Source organism: Leptopilina boulardi, unplaced genomic scaffold (assembly GCF_019393585.1).
Source record: "Leptopilina boulardi isolate dan_hultmark-lab unplaced genomic scaffold, ZJU_Lbou_2.1 LbouV2_366, whole genome shotgun sequence".
In the NCBI taxonomy this organism is placed as follows: domain Eukaryota; kingdom Metazoa; phylum Arthropoda; class Insecta; order Hymenoptera; family Figitidae; genus Leptopilina; species Leptopilina boulardi.
The window spans coordinates 397,144-415,436 of NW_026137936.1; the positions used below are offsets into that span (position 1 = coordinate 397,144).

Consider the following 18,293-nt stretch of genomic DNA (forward strand, 5'->3'; position numbering starts at 1 on the left):
TAAAATAAGAAGCTATAATGAATAAAGGGAATTCCCGTTAGAATGCGCCACTCGCTATCTTTACGTGCTGCCATCTTGTTAAACAATTTGCAAACAGTGCCACAGAAAAAAAAAAAAAGTAGAAACTCAATTTTGCAACGCGATTAAAAAAACATGAGAGAATTAATTTAAAAATAAAACAATCTTTCTTCAAATCGCAATAAGGCATTTTTAGATTTTACTGAACTACTTTCATAAAATATCAATTTGTGAGCTACTTAAGAAATTTTTTATAATATTAAATAATTACATTTTCTAACATAATTAATGTGCCTGAAGAGGTTCTCTGAACGTTCAACGATGAAAAATTTATTTACTACTTTTTAACTTCAAATTTTATTATAAAATATTACCTTCTGTATCCAAAAATAAATTAATTTATTAAATGTTTATATTTTTCATTGCTGTAGTAATTTAAAAAAAAATTATTTCTTTCATTTGAAAGAAAAATATTAAATAATTAAATATATGTAGCAATTTAAAATATTACACATAATAAGTACAACTACAATTAAACTAATTAAAATGACTATCATTTTCAAAATATATTATACAATATCTGAACGGACAACGCAAATAATCACAAATTCAAATGCAATTACTGCGGCAATAATATATTTCTTTTAAGGTAGAAAAAAACGAATCTTTTTTGCTAAACTATAGTTAATAGAAAACACACCTGAAACAAATTAGAATCAAATCAACAAGTTTTTATTCATTTTATAATCAAAGAAGGCAGAAATATTAGGACGCATAATTATGTTCTAAAAATCGTTCATTAGAATTTTCATTTTATCGAATTTTATTATTGTCATAATTATTTTTGAGCCGAATTTTTATTTGTTCAAATTTGTATTTTGCAGAATTTTCATCAAAACGATTTTCTATATTACAGAATTTTTATATAACCGAAAATTCACTTCACAGAATTTTTATTTGCTGGAATTTTCATTTAACATAATAGGCATTTTAAAGAATTTTTATTGGGTAGAATTTCATTATTTGATATAATTTCCATATATAACCGATTTTTTCATACTGCAGAATTTTTAATGATGCTGAAGGCCGCAACGTTTTCAAAAAAAAAAAATGAAAAAATAAGTGGATGATATTTATTACTTTGGCTTAAAATTAAAGTTATTGGGAGGTTAACTGGCTTCTATTTTAAATTTTCGTTTTTGAAAACGTTATGGACTTTAGGCTCATAAATTTTACTTAACCGAAAAATCATTTAACATAATTTTTAATTGATAGAATTTTCATTTGTCCGAAATTGCAAATATAAATAAATTATAACTTCTTATGAGCCAAAAGTTTTGAACGTTCAAATGAACGAAATTTTTTTTTGTAACTTCTTTAAGTACGAATTTTATTACAAAATATTGTTTTAAATATCTAAAAAGAAGTTATTAATTTAATATTTGTTTAATTTACTGTTTTATTTTACATTGACATTATAATTTCTAATAATTTATAGATTGAAAAAAATATTTTGTTCATTTGAACGTTCAAAACTTTTGGCTCATAACTTCTTACTGGAAAAAAAAGAATCTGTAACACAGCGAAGAAAAGTCCTTTGTCGTATAAACATATAATATATATATATATATAGGTAATAATAATATGGCAGAGCACAAGAATGTCATGTTCTTTTGAATGAAAAAAATTATGTAAATCATTTCGATTGCAGTGAACGAAAAAAAAATTATGTCAAGGAAAAAAAATTGCTGTATATTGCGGTTTTGAATAAATTTCAAATAATAATTGAAAAATACATTTTTTAAAATAGCTATAAAGTTTTGTGATCTCAATATTGAGATTTTGATTTCTTGTCTATATTTATATAGAAAAAAAAACCAGAGCAATATCATTTGCATAATATATGTATTGTAAATGTTTAAATTATAATATAGAATAAGATAGTGATTAATCTGTAATGAAAACAAGCGCAACTACATAAATGACACACAGGAATATAATTTCATCTTACATTATGAAAATCAAAAGTGATATTCCGTGTACGAGAGAAAAACAAGGAACTGCATATTATAACGAAAATGATCCTATTAGAATTTGAGAAGAAAGTACACCTGACACTGACATTGACCGTAATTTAGATATATACAAATTCCCCAATATAATATGTATATTATAACAAACAGAACAAAAGTCTTGTTAACCCATTTGCAACGATTTATATTTTCCGAATGATAGATAAATATTAAAAGTATTTAATTAAATTAAATTGAGAACACTTCAAGTTGTAAAAATTAAAATTTTTCAAGAGATTTATAATTCCGTTGGACTTAACAATATATATGAATGAAAGATAACATATTTATTCAATACAAACTTTATAGCGTGAGCGTTAAAATTATTGTACTTATTTATATTAATAATAATTTGAGTCTAGTTTGGTACAACCTTGACGGAAAAAATAAAAAGAAAAAAAACTAAAGACGATGCCCTAAGATTTTGGCTGTTGACCAGATTTTATGTCATTTTTGAAAGCACCTTTTAGTCATTCATCATTACATTAGAAACTATACAGAGAGTATATACAACTTCAAGGAACTCGCCTACAAATATGAAGACAGACTTCTTTTGACCTCAATCAATGCCAGTATCTTGACCTTAATAGACGTTCCACAGGAAAAATAGAAAAGCGTCCGTTAAATATCAATAGTAACATGAAAAAGTAGTTCTAAAGTATATTTAATCACTCCCCATAAATAGAAGTAAACTGAAATTTTTATTTAATCAAATTAATAGAATTTCTATATTTAGTCGAATATTTCGAATTTGTTAGAATTTTTACGAAGCTGAAGTATGCAACATTTATGATAAACGATTTTTAAAGAAATAATTTTTTAAAATGAAAAATTGTATAATGTTTTGCCTAAAAAATATTTTATTATAATTTGTTAATTAATGAAAACTACAAGAAATATTTTTTAGGCGAAAAATTATAGAATTTTTCATTTTAAAAAATTAATTCTTTAAAATCGTTTATCATAAACGTTTCGTACTTCAGCTTCATACTTCAGCTTAACAATTTTTATTATTTATCAAAAGTTCTTATATTCACGTGCAGTCAATTTCATAGTGGAAGCCTCCTACTTTACCGACGGTACATAGATTGGAAACTCATATAAAATTTTTTATATTTTATTAATAATTCTATCTAAATTAAAATTCTACTAAATTCTAAAATGGTTATTCATATAAATTCTATATTGAAAATTCCGCTATATATAAATAGAAATTTTATTATACAGGGAAATTCTAAATAAAAATTCTATTAAATTCAATATGAGAAATTTGAATAGAACTTTTGTTAAATAAAATCGCGTTTTAATATAAAAATTTCTCGTTGTATAAAACCTAATAAATTTCTATCTATTTTGAAAATTCGACCCTCTGTTCATAATGAGTTTATAAAAAAAACTTTATAGTCTCTCATCAGAGATTCATATTTTCTGTTTACTCAAAAGCAAAAAAAAAATTATGTTTCTCAAGAGCAAATATAAACTGGATATCTCGCACATCAAGTGTACAATAGAGATGATTTACAACTTGAAGAAGCAGTGTGATGTTTGTGTTTGTCGGCTTGTAAACGGGATTTCAAGTATTTTACACGTGACAAGTGGAGTCGGTCAGGTAAATGTGTCGCATGTTTTGAAGAAGGAGGATACTATGTATATATATAGTTATACAGTTCTCCATATAGTAGAGGAAGTGATCATATGTTACTCCAGTTTGGTATTTCTCTTGTGTATCCTTCGTTCTGTCAAAACGACACTCCCGGACAGCTGGGTCGCATTTTCCCTACTGTTCCCTATATATGAGGCAGTATTTATCAGCTGACGACGAACTTAACAATATCAACAGACTCCGTTTAATTACATATAGTATATGGCTTTTCGTAAATATAAAGATATATAACAAGCGCGATAATTTTCCAAAATAATGAGTCCAAACAACCAAGGAAAGAAAATCCAAAAGTTTTTCTGTATAAAATAGCTTGATATTTGGTAAAAATTAAATTCTATTTTAGAAAAGAAAGGGACGCATGATTATGTTTTAAAAATAATAAGTTAAAATTTTCATTTTATGGAATTTCATTTGTCATAATTTTTTTTAAGCCGAATTTTTATTTATTCGAATTTGTATTTTGCAGAATTTTCATCAAAACTATTTTCTATATAACAGAATTTTTATATACCGAAAATTTACATCACAGAATTTTTATTTGCTGAAATTTTCATTTAACATATTAGGCATTTTAAAGAATTTTTATTGGGTAGAATTTCATTGCATAGAATTTTTTTTCAGATGAATTTTCATTTGTTCCAATTATTATTTGATATATAATTTCCATATAACTGATTTTTCATACTACATAATTTTTACTTTAACCAAACATCATTTAACAGAATTTCTAATTTATAGAATTTTCATTTGTCCTATATTGCAAATGACCGAACAAACAATCGACAAAAAGATTTCGGATGAGCCAAAAGTTCTGAACGTTCAAATGAACGAAATATTTTTTTTAATCTATAAATTATCAAAAATTATGATGTCAATGTAAAATAAAACAGTAAATTAAACAATTATTAAAATAATAATTTCTTTTTAGATATTTAAAACAAAATTTTGTAATAAAATTCGTACTTAAAGAACGAAGCTGAAGTACGCAACGTTTATGATAAACGATTTTAAAGAATTAATTTTTTAAAATGAAAAATTCTATAATTTTTCGCCTAAAAAATATTTCTTGTAGTTTTCATTAATTAACAATTTATAAAAAAAAATTTTTGAGGCAAAACATTATAGAATTTTACATTTTAAAAAATTATTTCTTTAAAAATCGTTTATCATAAACGTTGCGTACTTCAGCTTCGTACTTAAAGAAGTTGCAAAAAAATATTTTGTTCATTTGAACGTTCAAAACTTTTGGCTCATGATTTCGGCGCGATTTTTAAAATCAACCAATCAAAAATTATCCATAAAATTGTGATTGGTTGATTTTAAAAATCGCGCCGAAATCTTTCTGTCGATTGTTTGTTCGGCCATTTGCAATTTCGGACAAATGAAAATTCTATCAATTAGAAATTCGCAGTTGTAAACGGAAGCTCCTACGACTGCGCAATAAATTTTTTAACCTCGAAAGCAGGGTGCCCTTATTTTTATTTAGTAACAAATTGTTTCGAAATTTTTTTTTTAAATATTATACAAGCTTGCAGCAAGCTTTTTGCAAGTTCGCTGCAAGCTTGCTTAACTACCTTGCCACAAGAGGACATTTTCTTGCTTGCACCAAACTTGCTACATGTTTGCACTGCAATCTTGCACATCTTGCACGACAAACTTCCTCCAAGTTTTCGTGCTGATTGGGCTGTTAAATGATTTTTCGGTTAAGTAACAATTCTGTAGAATAAAAAATCAGTAATATGGAAATTATATCAAATAATAATTGAAACAAATGAAAATTCATTTGAAAGAAAATTCTATGCAATGAAATTCTACACAATAAAAATTATTTAAAATGCCTATTATGAGGTTGGCTACACGGAGAGCCAATCAGGAGGGTTAAATTTAATCCTCTGGCGTACTGCGTACTAAACAAATAGGCTAAATTTTGCGTCTGCGCAGAATGTATGTGTACATCTGCGACCATGGTTGCGCACTGAGAGACCTTTTGCACCGCATCAGAACTACGTGTGTGACTGCAGCGCCACTATAGGTTTTGGTGCGCTGCATTCTAAATTTTGTATCGTGACTGCCCAAAAATGAAAATGAACCTTTCGGTCGTCAATTTTTTGGACAGCTACGCTCCAAAAATTGTACGGCTGCTGACCAAAAACGTAGTTTCATAGCTGACCGCTAGAATGCTCCGCAGCCGTCTGTCGAAAGTCTGTTACGGTGCAAAAGGTCTCTCAGTGCGATAGTGACAGGTTAGAATAGTTTGCTGGCTTTGATGACCACGTGATCGCCTTTTCTAACCTGTCGCTATCGCAACCATGGTCGCAGATGTACACTAATATTCTGCGCAGACGCAAAATTTAGCCCACTTGTTTAGTACGCCAGAGAATTAAATTTAATCCTACTGATTGGCTCTTGGTGTAGCCAGCCTCTATGTTAAATGAAAATTCGAGCAAATAAAAATTAGAACAAATAAAAATTCTGTGAAATGAATTTTCGGTTATATAAAAATTCTGTAATATAGAAAATTGTTTTGATGAAAATTCTGCAAAATACTAATTAGAAAAAATAAAAAATTCGGCTCAAAAATAATGACAAATGAAATTCCATAAAATGAAAATTCTAACTAATGATTTTTAGAACATAATCATGCGTCCTAAAAGCAATATAACCTAAAAGTAACATATTTAATAAATAATTTTTCTGGTTTGTAACACTATACGTGACCGTCAACGATGAAAGGGACCTTAGCAGCTGCAAATAATTAGGTTATGTTTAGTGATAGTACTACTTTTACGTATATATAGATATATTTTATGAATATTCTTTCGAAGAAAATTTAATAATAATTTACAAGCACTGCAATATCTATTATGGCAATGGTTATGAAATTTGTGGAGTTGTTCCAGAAAAGCTGAAAATAAACAGCTTATTTGTTTCAATGGATGCGTTTCAAATAATCCAATAACTCGGATTAAACGAGGTTTATTCTTCTTTTTTTTTGACGATTTTGTAACAATTTCTATAAATCTTTGTCAATAAAGAAAGAATATTATTTGAAAAAAACACATTTAGGTCAATATATATGTATATTGAGAAAACTATACTTTATTTCAATGGGTCTTCTTTCTGAATTTTTCATCTAAGCTATTTCTATTCTCATATGGCTAAGAATTACACAGGCGCAAAAAAAAAGTCAGGTCCCAAAAAACACAACCCCATATTCCTATGTTTTTGGGGTCGCTGAAACCGAATATGACCATGAAAAATTTTTTTGTCGACCCATTTTCCCGCAACCACCCCCTTGCACCTACTCACTGGGGGTTGGAGTTTCAAATTTAAAAAAAAATCGAGTAGGGTGTCTATTCCAATGTATTTTGGGTCGCTAAATCCGAAAAACAGCACTAAAAACAAATCCTTCCTTCCCTTAACTCCGTACAACCCTCTGGGAGGGGGTTAAAATTTTAAATTTCACAAAATGTTAAGTTCGGTGTCTAATCCTACGTTTTTTGGGGCGCTGAAACCGAAAAATGTCACCAAAAACAAGTCCTTTCCTCCCTTAACCCCCTACAACCTCCGGAGAATGGGTTTGAATTTGAATTTTTACAAAAAGTCGAGTACGGTATCTATTCCTATGTTTTTTGTATCGCTGAAACCAAAAAACATCACCAAATATAAAGTTTTTTAGAAAGTTGCCTATGATTACACAAATACGCACATACAAAATCTTATGGAAATTTATTTTTCTATACTTAGCGCCGTGAAAAATAAAGGTAAGGGGTTAAGGGGGTATATAATTTGTTTTTGGTGGTGTTTTCTGATTTCATCGATCAAAAAAACATAGGATTAGACACCGAACTTAACATTTTGTGAAATTTAAAATTTTAACCCCCTCCCAGAGGGTTGTACGGAGTTAAGGGAAAGAAGGATTTGTTTTTAGTGCTGTTTTTCGGATTTAGCGACCCAAAATACATTGGAATAGACACCCTACTCGATTTTTTTTTAAATTTGAAACTCCAACCCCCAGTGAGTAGGTGCAAGGGGGTGGTTGCGGGAAAATGGGTCGACAAAAAAATTTTTCATGGTCATATTCGGTTTCAGCGACCCCAAAAACATAGGAATATGGGGTTGTGTTTTTTGGGAAGCGCGGTGAAACTAGCGAGCCGCCAGCCGGCAGACAGCAGACAAAACCATAGGCGTCGACACTACACTAAACGCCACCACTAGCAAATCGGGCAGCAACGTATAAATAAAAATAAAAACAGTTCTAATGATTCACACATTACATTATGATACTACATGAACATAAATATAATAATATGATTAATATAATATGATTATTAATTATAAAATATGATTAATTAACAAACAATTTACACTTACATAATCAAACAATAATAATTAATGAAAAAATATTGTCTGCTACAAGCGGCTGTGGCTGCTGACTATTAATTTTTCCCAAAAAAATTCTTGCGTATATAAAACTTGTTAATAAACATTCCTAGAAGATTTTCCAAAAAGAAAATCAAAAATTCATTGAAAAATAAATTTTTTGTGTCGGTTTAAGTGAAAAAAAATCAAAAAAACCAAAAAAACGACTGTCTGCTACAAGCGGCTGGGGCTGCTGGCTATTAATTTTTCCCAAAAAAATTCTTGCGTATATAAAACTTGTTAATAAACATTCCTAGAACATTTTCCAAAAAGAAAATCAAAAATTCATTGAAAAATAAATTTTTTGAGTCGGTTTTAGTGAAAAAAAACCAAAAAAACGACTGTCTGCTACAAGCGGCTGGGGCTGCTGGCTATTAATTTTTCAAAAAAAAATTCTTGCGTATATAAAACTTGTTAATAAACATTCCTAGAAGATTTTCCAAAAAGAAAATCAAAAATTCATTGAAAAATAAATTTTTTGAGTCGGTTTAAGTGAAAAAAAATCAAAAAAACGACTGTCTGCTACAAGCGGCTGGGGCTGCTGGCTATTAATTTTTCAAAAAAAAATTCTTGCGTATATAAAACTTGTTAATAAACATTCCTAGAAGATTTTCCAAAAAGAAAATCAAAAATTCATTGAAAAATAAATTTTTTGTGTCGGTTTAAGTGAAAAAAAATCAAAAAAACCAAAAAAACGACTGTCTGCTACAAGCGGCTGGGGCTGCTGGCTATTAATTTTTCCCAAAAAAATTCTTGCGTATATAAAACTTGTTAATAAACATTCCTAGAAGATTTTCCAAAAAAAAAATCAAAAATTCATTGAAAAATAAATTTTTTGTGTCGGTTTAAGTGAAAAAAAATCAAAAAAACCAAAAAAACGACTGTCTGCTACAAGCGGCTGGGGCTGCTGGCTATTAATTTTTCCCAAAAAAATTCTTGCGTATATAAAACTTGTTAATAAACATTCCTAGAAGATTTTCCAAAAAGAAAATCAAAAATTCATTGAAAAATAAATTTTTTGAGTCGGTTTTAGTGAAAAAAAACCAAAAAAACGACTGTCTGCTACAAGCGGCTGGGGCTGCTGGCTATTAATTTTTCAAAAAAAAATTCTTGCGTATATAAAACTTGTTAATAAACATTCCTAGAAGATTTTCCAAAAAGAAAATCAAAAATTCATTGAAAAATAAATTTTTTGAGTCGATTTAAGTGAAAAAAAATCAAAAAAACCAAAAAAACGACTGTCTGCTACAAGCGGCTGGGGCTGCTGGCTATTAATTTTTCCCAAAAAAATTCTTGCAAGTATAAAACTTGTTAATAAACATTCCTAGAAGATTTTCCAACAAGAAAATCAAAAATTCATTGAAAAATAAATTTTTTGAGTCGATTTAAGTGAAAAAAAATCAAAAAAACCAAAAAAACGACTGTCTGCTACAAGCGGCTGGGGCTGCTGGCTATTAATTTTTCCCAAAAAAATTCTTGCAAGTATAAAACTTGTTAATAAACATTCCTAGAAGATTTTCCAACAAGAAAATCAAAAATTCATTGAAAAATAAATTTTTTGAGTCGGTTTTAGTGAAAAAAAAACCAAAAAAACGACTGTCTGCTACAAGCGGCTGGGGCTGCTGGCTATTAATTTTTCCCAAAAAAATTCTTGCGTATATAAAACTTGTTAATAAACATTCCTAGAAGATTTTCCAAAAAGAAAATCAAAAATTCATTGAAAAATAAATTTTTTGAGTCGGTTTTAGTGAAAAAAAACCAAAAAAACGACTGTCTGCTACAAGCGGCTGGGGCTGCTGGCTATTAATTTTTCAAAAAAAAATTCTTGCGTATATAAAACTTGTTAATAAACATTCCTAGAAGATTTTCCAAAAAGAAAATCAAAAATTCATTGAAAAATAAATTTTTTGAGTCGATTTAAGTGAAAAAAAATCAAAAAAACCAAAAAAACGACTGTCTGCTACAAGCGGCTGGGGCTGCTGGCTATTAATTTTTCCCAAAAAAATTCTTGCAAGTATAAAACTTGTTAATAAACATTCCTAGAAGATTTTCCAACAAGAAAATCAAAAATTCATTGAAAAATAAATTTTTTGAGTCGATTTAAGTGAAAAAAAATCAAAAAAACCAAAAAAACGACTGTCTGCTACAAGCGGCTGGGGCTGCTGGCTATTAATTTTTCCCAAAAAAATTCTTGCAAGTATAAAACTTGTTAATAAACATTCCTAGAAGATTTTCCAACAAGAAAATCAAAAATTCATTGAAAAATAAATTTTTTGAGTCGGTTTTAGTGAAAAAAAAACCAAAAAAACGACTGTCTGCTACAAGCGGCTGGGGCTGCTGGCTATTAATTTTTCCCAAAAAAATTCTTGCGTATATAAAACTTGTTAATAAACATTCCTAGAAGATTTTCCAAAAAGAAAATCAAAAATTCATTGAAAAATAAATTTTTTGAGTCGGTTTTAGTGAAAAAAAACCAAAAAAACGACTGTCTGCTACAAGCGGCTGGGGCTGCTGGCTATTAATTTTTCAAAAAAAAATTCTTGCGTATATAAAACTTGTTAATAAACATTCCTAGAAGATTTTCCAAAAAGAAAATCAAAAATTCATTGAAAAATAAATTTTTTGAGTCGATTTAAGTGAAAAAAAATCAAAAAAACCAAAAAAACGACTGTCTGCTACAAGCGGCTGGGGCTGCTGGCTATTAATTTTTCAAAAAAAAATTCTTGCGTATATAAAACTTGTTAATAAACATTCCTAGAAGATTTTCCAAAAAGAAAATCAAAAATTCATTGAAAAATAAATTTTTTGAGTCGGTTTAAGTGAAAAAAAATCAAAAAAACGACTGTCTGCTACAAGCGGCTGGGGCTGCTGGCTATTAATTTTTCAAAAAAAAATTCTTGCGTATATAAAACTTGTTAATAAACATTCCTAGAAGATTTTCCAAAAAGAAAATCAAAAATTCATTGAAAAATAAATTTTTTGAGTCGGTTTTAGTGAAAAAAAAACCAAAAAAACGACTGTCTGCTACAAGCGGCTGGGGCTGCTGGCTATTAATTTTTCCCAAAAAAATTCTTGCAATTATAAAACTTGTTAATAAACATTCCTAGAAGATTTTCCAAAAAGAAAATCAAAAATTCATTGAAAAATAAATTTTTTGAGTCGGTTTTAGTGAAAAAATAACCAAAAAAAACGACTGTCTGCTACAAGCGGCTGGGGCTGCTGACTATTAATTTTTCAAAAAAAAATTCTTGCGTATATAAAACTTGATAATAAACATTACCAGAAGATTTACCAACAAGAAAATCAAAAATTCATTGAAAAATAAATTTTTTGAGTCGGTTTTAGTGAAAAAAAACCAAAAAAACGACTGTCTGCTACAAGCGGCTGGGGCTGCTGGCTATTAATTTTTCAAAAAAAAATTCTTGCGTATATAAAACTTGTTAACAAACATTCCTAGAAGATTTTCCAAAAAGAAAATCAAAAATTCATTGAAAAATAAATTTTTTGAGTCGGTTTAAGTGAAAAAAAATCAAAAAAACGACTGTCTGCTACAAGCGGCTGGGGCTGCTGGCTATTAATTTTTCCCAAAAAAATTCTTGCGTATATAAAACTTGTTAATAAACATTCCTAGAAGATTTTCCAAAAAGAAAATCAAAAATTCATTGAAAAATAAATTTTTTGTGTCGGTTTAAGTGAAAAAAAATCAAAAAAACCAAAAAAACGACTGTCTGCTACAAGCGGCTGGGGCTGCTGGCTATTAATTTTTCCCAAAAAAATTCTTGCGTATATAAAACTTGTTAATAAACATTCCTAGAAGATTTTCCAAAAAGAAAATCAAAAATTCATTGAAAAATAAATTTTTTGAGTCGGTTTTAGTGAAAAAATAACCAAAAAAAACGACTGTCTGCTACAAGCGGCTGGGGCTGCTGACTATTAATTTTTCAAAAAAAAATTCTTGCGTATATAAAACTTGTTAATAAACATTACCAGAAGATATACCAACAAGAAAATCAAAAATTCATTGAAAAATAAATTTTTTGAGTCGGTTTTAGTGAAAAAAAACCAAAAAAACGACTGTCTGCTACAAGCGGCTGGGGCTGCTGGCTATTAATTTTTCAAAAAAAAATTCTTGCGTATATAAAACTTGTTAATAAACATTCCTAGAAGATTTTCCAAAAAGAAAATCAAAAATTCATTGAAAAATAAATTTTTTGTGTCGGTTTAAGTGAAAAAAAATCAAAAAAACCAAAAAAACGACTGTCTGCTACAAGCGGCTGGGGCTGCTGGCTATTAATTTTTCAAAAAAAAATTCTTGCGTATATAAAACTTGTTAATAAACATTCCTAGAAGATTTTCCAAAAAGAAAATCAAAAATTCATTGAAAAATAAATTTTTTGTGTCGGTTTAAGTGAAAAAAAATCAAAAAAACCAAAAAAACGACTGTCTGCTACAAGCGGCTGGGGCTGCTGGCTATTAATTTTTCAAAAAAAAATTCTTGCGTATATAAAACTTGTTAATAAACATTCCTAGAAGATTTTCCAAAAAGAAAATCAAAAATTCATTGAAAAATAAATTTTTTGAGTCGGTTTTAGTGAAAAAAAAACCAAAAAAACGACTGTCTGCTACAAGCGGCTGGGGCTGCTGTTTTTTTGATTTTTTTTCACTAAAACCGACTCAAAAAATTTATTTTTCAATGAATTTTTGATTTTCTTTTTGGAAAATCTTCTAGGAATGTTTATTAACAAGTTTTATATACGCAAGAATTTTTTTTTGAAAAATTAATAGCCAGCAGCCCCAGCCGCTTGTAGCAGAAAGTCGTTTTTTTGATTTTTTTTCACTTAAACCGACTCAAAAAATTTATTTTTCAATGAATTTTTGATTTTCTTTTTGGAAAATCTTCTAGGAATGTTTATTAACAAGTTTTATATACGCAAGAATTTTTTTTTGAAAAATTAATAGCCAGCAGCCCCAGCCGCTTGTAGCAGACAGTCGTTTTTTTTCACTAAAACCGACTCAAAAAATTTATTTTTCAATGAATTTTTGATTTTCTTGTTGGTAAATCTTCTGGTAATGTTTATTAACAAGTTTTATATACGCAAGAATTTTTTTTTGAAAAATTAATAGCCAGCAGCCCCAGCCGCTTGTAGCAGACAGTCGTTTTTTTTCACTAAAACCGACTCAAAAAATTTATTTTTCAATGAATTTTTGATTTTCTTGTTGGTAAATCTTCTGGTAATGTTTATTAACAAGTTTTATATACGCAAGAATTTTTTTTTGAAAAATTAATAGTCAGCAGCCCCAGCCGCTTGTAGCAGACAGTCGTTTTTTTTGGTTTTTTTTTCACTAAAACCGACTCAAAAAATTTATTTTTCAATGAATTTTTGATTTTCTTTTTGGAAAATCTTCTAGGAATGTTTATTAACAAGTTTTATATACGCAAGAATTTTTTTGGGAAAAATTAATAGCCAGCAGCCCCAGCCGCTTGTAGCAGACAGTCGTTTTTTTGGTTTTTTTGATTTTTTTTCACTTAAACCGTCACAAAAAATTTATTTTTCAATGAATTTTTGATTTTCTTTTTGGAAAATCTTCTAGGAATGTTTATTAACAAGTTTTATATACGCAAGAATTTTTTTTTGAAAAATTAATAGCCAGCAGCCCCAGCCGCTTGTAGCAGACAGTCGTTTTTTTGGTTTTTTTTCACTAAAACCGACTCAAAAAATTTATTTTTCAATGAATTTTTGATTTTCTTTTTGGAAAATCTTCTAGGAATGTTTATTAACAAGTTTTATATACGCAAGAATTTTTTTGGGAAAAATTAATAGTCAGCAGCCACAGCCGCTTGTAGCAGACAGTCGTTTTTTTGGTTTTTTTGATTTTTTTTCACTTAAACCGACACAAAAAATTTATTTTTCAATGAATTTTTGATTTTCTTTTTGGAAAATCTTCTAGGAATGTTTATTAACAAGTTTTATATACGCAAGAATTTTTTTGGGAAAAATTAATAGCCAGCAGCCCCAGCCGCTTGTAGCAGACAGTCGTTTTTTTGGTTTTTTTGATTTTTTTTCACTTAAACCGACACAAAAAATTTATTTTTCAATGAATTTTTGATTTTCTTTTTGGAAAATCTTCTAGGAATGTTTATTAACAAGTTTTATATACGCAAGAATTTTTTTGGGAAAAATTAATAGCCAGCAGCCCCAGCCGCTTGTAGCAGACAGTCGTTTTTTTGGTTTTTTTGATTTTTTTTCACTTAAACCGTCACAAAAAATTTATTTTTCAATGAATTTTTGATTTTCTTTTTGGAAAATCTTCTAGGAATGTTTATTAACAAGTTTTATATACGCAAGAATTTTTTTTTGAAAAATTAATAGCCAGCAGCCCCAGCCGCTTGTAGCAGACAGTCGTTTTTTTGGTTTTTTTTCACTAAAACCGACTCAAAAAATTTATTTTTTAATGAATTTTTGATTTTCTTTTTGGAAAATCTTCTAGGAATGTTTATTAACAAGTTTTATATACGCAAGAATTTTTTTGGGAAAAATTAATAGCCAGCAGCCCCAGCCGCTTGTAGCAGACAGTCGTTTTTTTGGTTTTTTTTCACTAAAACCGACTCAAAAAATTTATTTTTCAATGAATTTTTGATTTTCTTTTTGGAAAATCTTCTAGGAATGTTTATTAACAAGTTTTATATACGCAAGAATTTTTTTGGGAAAAATTAATAGCCAGCAGCCCCAGCCGCTTGTAGCAGACAGTCGTTTTTTTGGTTTTTTTTGATTTTTTTTCACTTAAACCGTCACAAAAAATTTATTTTTCAATGAATTTTTGATTTTCTTTTTGGAAAATCTTCTAGGAATGTTTATTAACAAGTTTTATATACGCAAGAATTTTTTTTTGAAAAATTAATAGCCAGCAGCCCCAGCCGCTTGTAGCAGACAGTCGTTTTTTTGGTTTTTTTTCACTAAAACCGACTCAAAAAATTTATTTTTCAATGAATTTTTGATTTTCTTTTTGGAAAATCTTCTAGGAATGTTTATTAACAAGTTTTATATACGCAAGAATTTTTTTGGGAAAAATTAATAGTCAGCAGCCACAGCCGCTTGTAGCAGACAGTCGTTTTTTTGGTTTTTTTGATTTTTTTTCACTTAAACCGACACAAAAAATTTATTTTTCAATGAATTTTTGATTTTCTTTTTGGAAAATCTTCTAGGAATGTTTATTAACAAGTTTTATATACGCAAGAATTTTTTTGGGAAAAATTAATAGCCAGCAGCCCCAGCCGCTTGTAGCAGACAGTCGTTTTTTTGGTTTTTTTTCACTAAAACCGACTCAAAAAATTTATTTTTCAATGAATTTTTGATTTTCTTTTTGGAAAATCTTCTAGGAATGTTTATTAACAAGTTTTATATACGCAAGAATTTTTTTGGGAAAAATTAATAGCCAGCAGCCCCAGCCGCTTGTAGCAGACAGTCGTTTTTTTGGTTTTTTTGATTTTTTTTCACTTAAACCGTCACAAAAAATTTATTTTTCAATGAATTTTTGATTTTCTTTTTGGAAAATCTTCTAGGAATGTTTATTAACAAGTTTTATATATGCAAGAATTTTTTTTTGAAAAATTAATAGCCATCAGCCCCAGCCGCTTGTAGCAGACAGTCGTTTTTTTGGTTTTTTTTCACTAACACCGACTCAAAAAATTTATTTTTCAATGAATTTTTGATTTTCTTTTTGGAAAATCTTCTAGGAATGTTTATTAACAAGTTTTATATACGCAAGAATTTTTTTGGGAAAAATTAATAGTCAGCAGCCACAGCCGCTTGTAGCAGACAATATTTTTTCATTAATTATTATTGTTTGATTATGTAAGTGTAAATTGTTTGTTAATTAATCATATTTTATAATTAATAATCATATTATATTAATCATATTATCATATTTATGTTCATGTAGTATCATAATGTAATGTGTGAATCATTAGAACTGTTTTTATTTTTATTTATACGTTGCTGCCCGATTTGCTAGTGGTGGCGTTTAGTGTAGTGTCGACGCCTATGGTTTTGTCTGCTGTCTGCCGGCTGGCGGCTCGCTAGTTTCACCGCGCTTTTTTGGGACCTGACTTTTTTTTGTGTGCCTGTGTTATTAATAAAAATTTCTAACCAAAAGTAATCGATTATTTAAATTAAATAAATTTTTCTTCTTTATTTTTTAATGGCTTTCTAAATTAAATTAAAAATAAAAATCGATATTTTAAGATTATCCTTATATGAAAAAATGAGATTTCATTTTGTTTCAACTCTTGATTGTTTATAATCTTTTTTGTACTTTTTGTACAAATGGACTTTGCTCAAATTTTTATAATCATAAATTATAATTATCATTATTATTATTATTATTATTATTATTATTATTATAATTTTTAATGTTATTATTATTTTATTTTATTATAAATAATAATTTTTATTTACCTCAACTTATTGTTATTGTATGTTGAATATTTTTATTTTACAACTACTTTATTATTGTTAAACACCAAAGCAACACGTTTATGATGTTATTGGCGTAATCGATATTTTGATATGTATAACTAAGTTAATAATATTGTGTTGCTATAATAATTCTCGTATGATGATGGAATTTCAATGAAAACGATATATTTATTATCAACAATCGGTTCTCTATATTTAATATCTTTAATATTGAAAATATATTATTTTATATTCATGAAATCTAATTTCGTAAATATATTAATTCCTTTCAGTGCCCGAGTAGAAATCCCCAAGGTATGCCTAAAATGATAATTGGCCCTAAGCTGGTCCTAACTTGGCAGAAAATGTTAATATTTCCTAATTTGGTCCTAACTTGGTCCTGCTTTTACAAGCCATTTTAGTAATATCGGAGTATTTTGGCATTATTAATTATAATTAATAATAATATTATAATAATAAAATAATAAAAAAATAATAAAAATATACCATAGTTTTTTAAAAATTTTAATTAATTATTATGTGTGCACTTACATTAAAAAATTTAAGAAAAAATTATTTCTCTGAAAATACAACTAGAGGGCATTTTTACGTTTAGAATATAAAATGTTTACTTAGAAACGATATAAAAGAGGTTGTATGTTATTAGAAAAAATTATTATTTTTTTAACATACTTCAACTATATAGATTATTATTATTCATGAAATATTGTAAATCAATATCATATATAATTAGTTCATGTTTTTTTTTAATTCAAACTTGTAGAAAATTTAAAACAAACTCTCAACAATAACAATAATAAATTGCATTCTATTATTTCAAAAATTAAGAAAAAGATTTTTTTAAAAATTAAATAAATAAAAATATACAATAAATGTTAAAAGATCTTTTTAGTTATATAAATATTAAAATAAAATATTTATGACCAAGACATTTGTTAATTAAATTTAGTCCAAGTCATTTATTTTGAAAAACTTTAAATTGAATAGATTCATATTGGAATTTATATGAACGGTATAGTCTAGGCGCGGATCTTTTGCTATAAAGTGAACGATATTGAGCGATTGGTTTCAAGAGCAAACAGCATCCTTGAAAGAAGCGATATACTAGTCGAGCGATCAATGTAATCGTAATTCATTGACCGACGCATTCGACTTCAGTTTTTTTATATATGTACATTCAAAAACAAAAACTATCTAAATTATAGAGTTAAATTTTTTTTTAAATAGTAAATATTTTTAATAAATTAATTAAAAAAAAAGAAATTAACATATATTTATAATTTTTTTTTAAATAGAATTTAAATTATATAATAACAATAATAATAATAACAATTATTATTATTATATTTTATATAAGTAAATGATTTTTAAAATTTTAATTATAGTGAAAAAATATTTACTTCGGAAACAGAAAAAAATATTAACTCTATCTTATTTATATATATATATATATTCCAAAGTAAATATTTTTTTCTAAAGCATCAGCAACAGTTATAATTATTCTACCGAATGTTGATTAGCTCTACTTCAAGTGAACTTATATTTTTCGCACATATAGAATTCTTTTTTTACAAAAACTTGTATATCATTAAAAAATCACTTTAAAAAAGAAAAACTTAAAAATTTATAATTTATAATATT

The 18,293-nt window shown here is 27.6% G+C and overlaps 1 protein-coding gene across 1 annotated transcript in view; it reads right to left on the bottom strand.

The window, feature by feature from the left end:
- Positions 1-18,293, bottom strand: part of LOC127286927 (glycogen synthase kinase-3 beta) — a 72,410-nt gene that overhangs the window by 44,459 nt on the left and 9,658 nt on the right. The window lies entirely within an intron of this gene.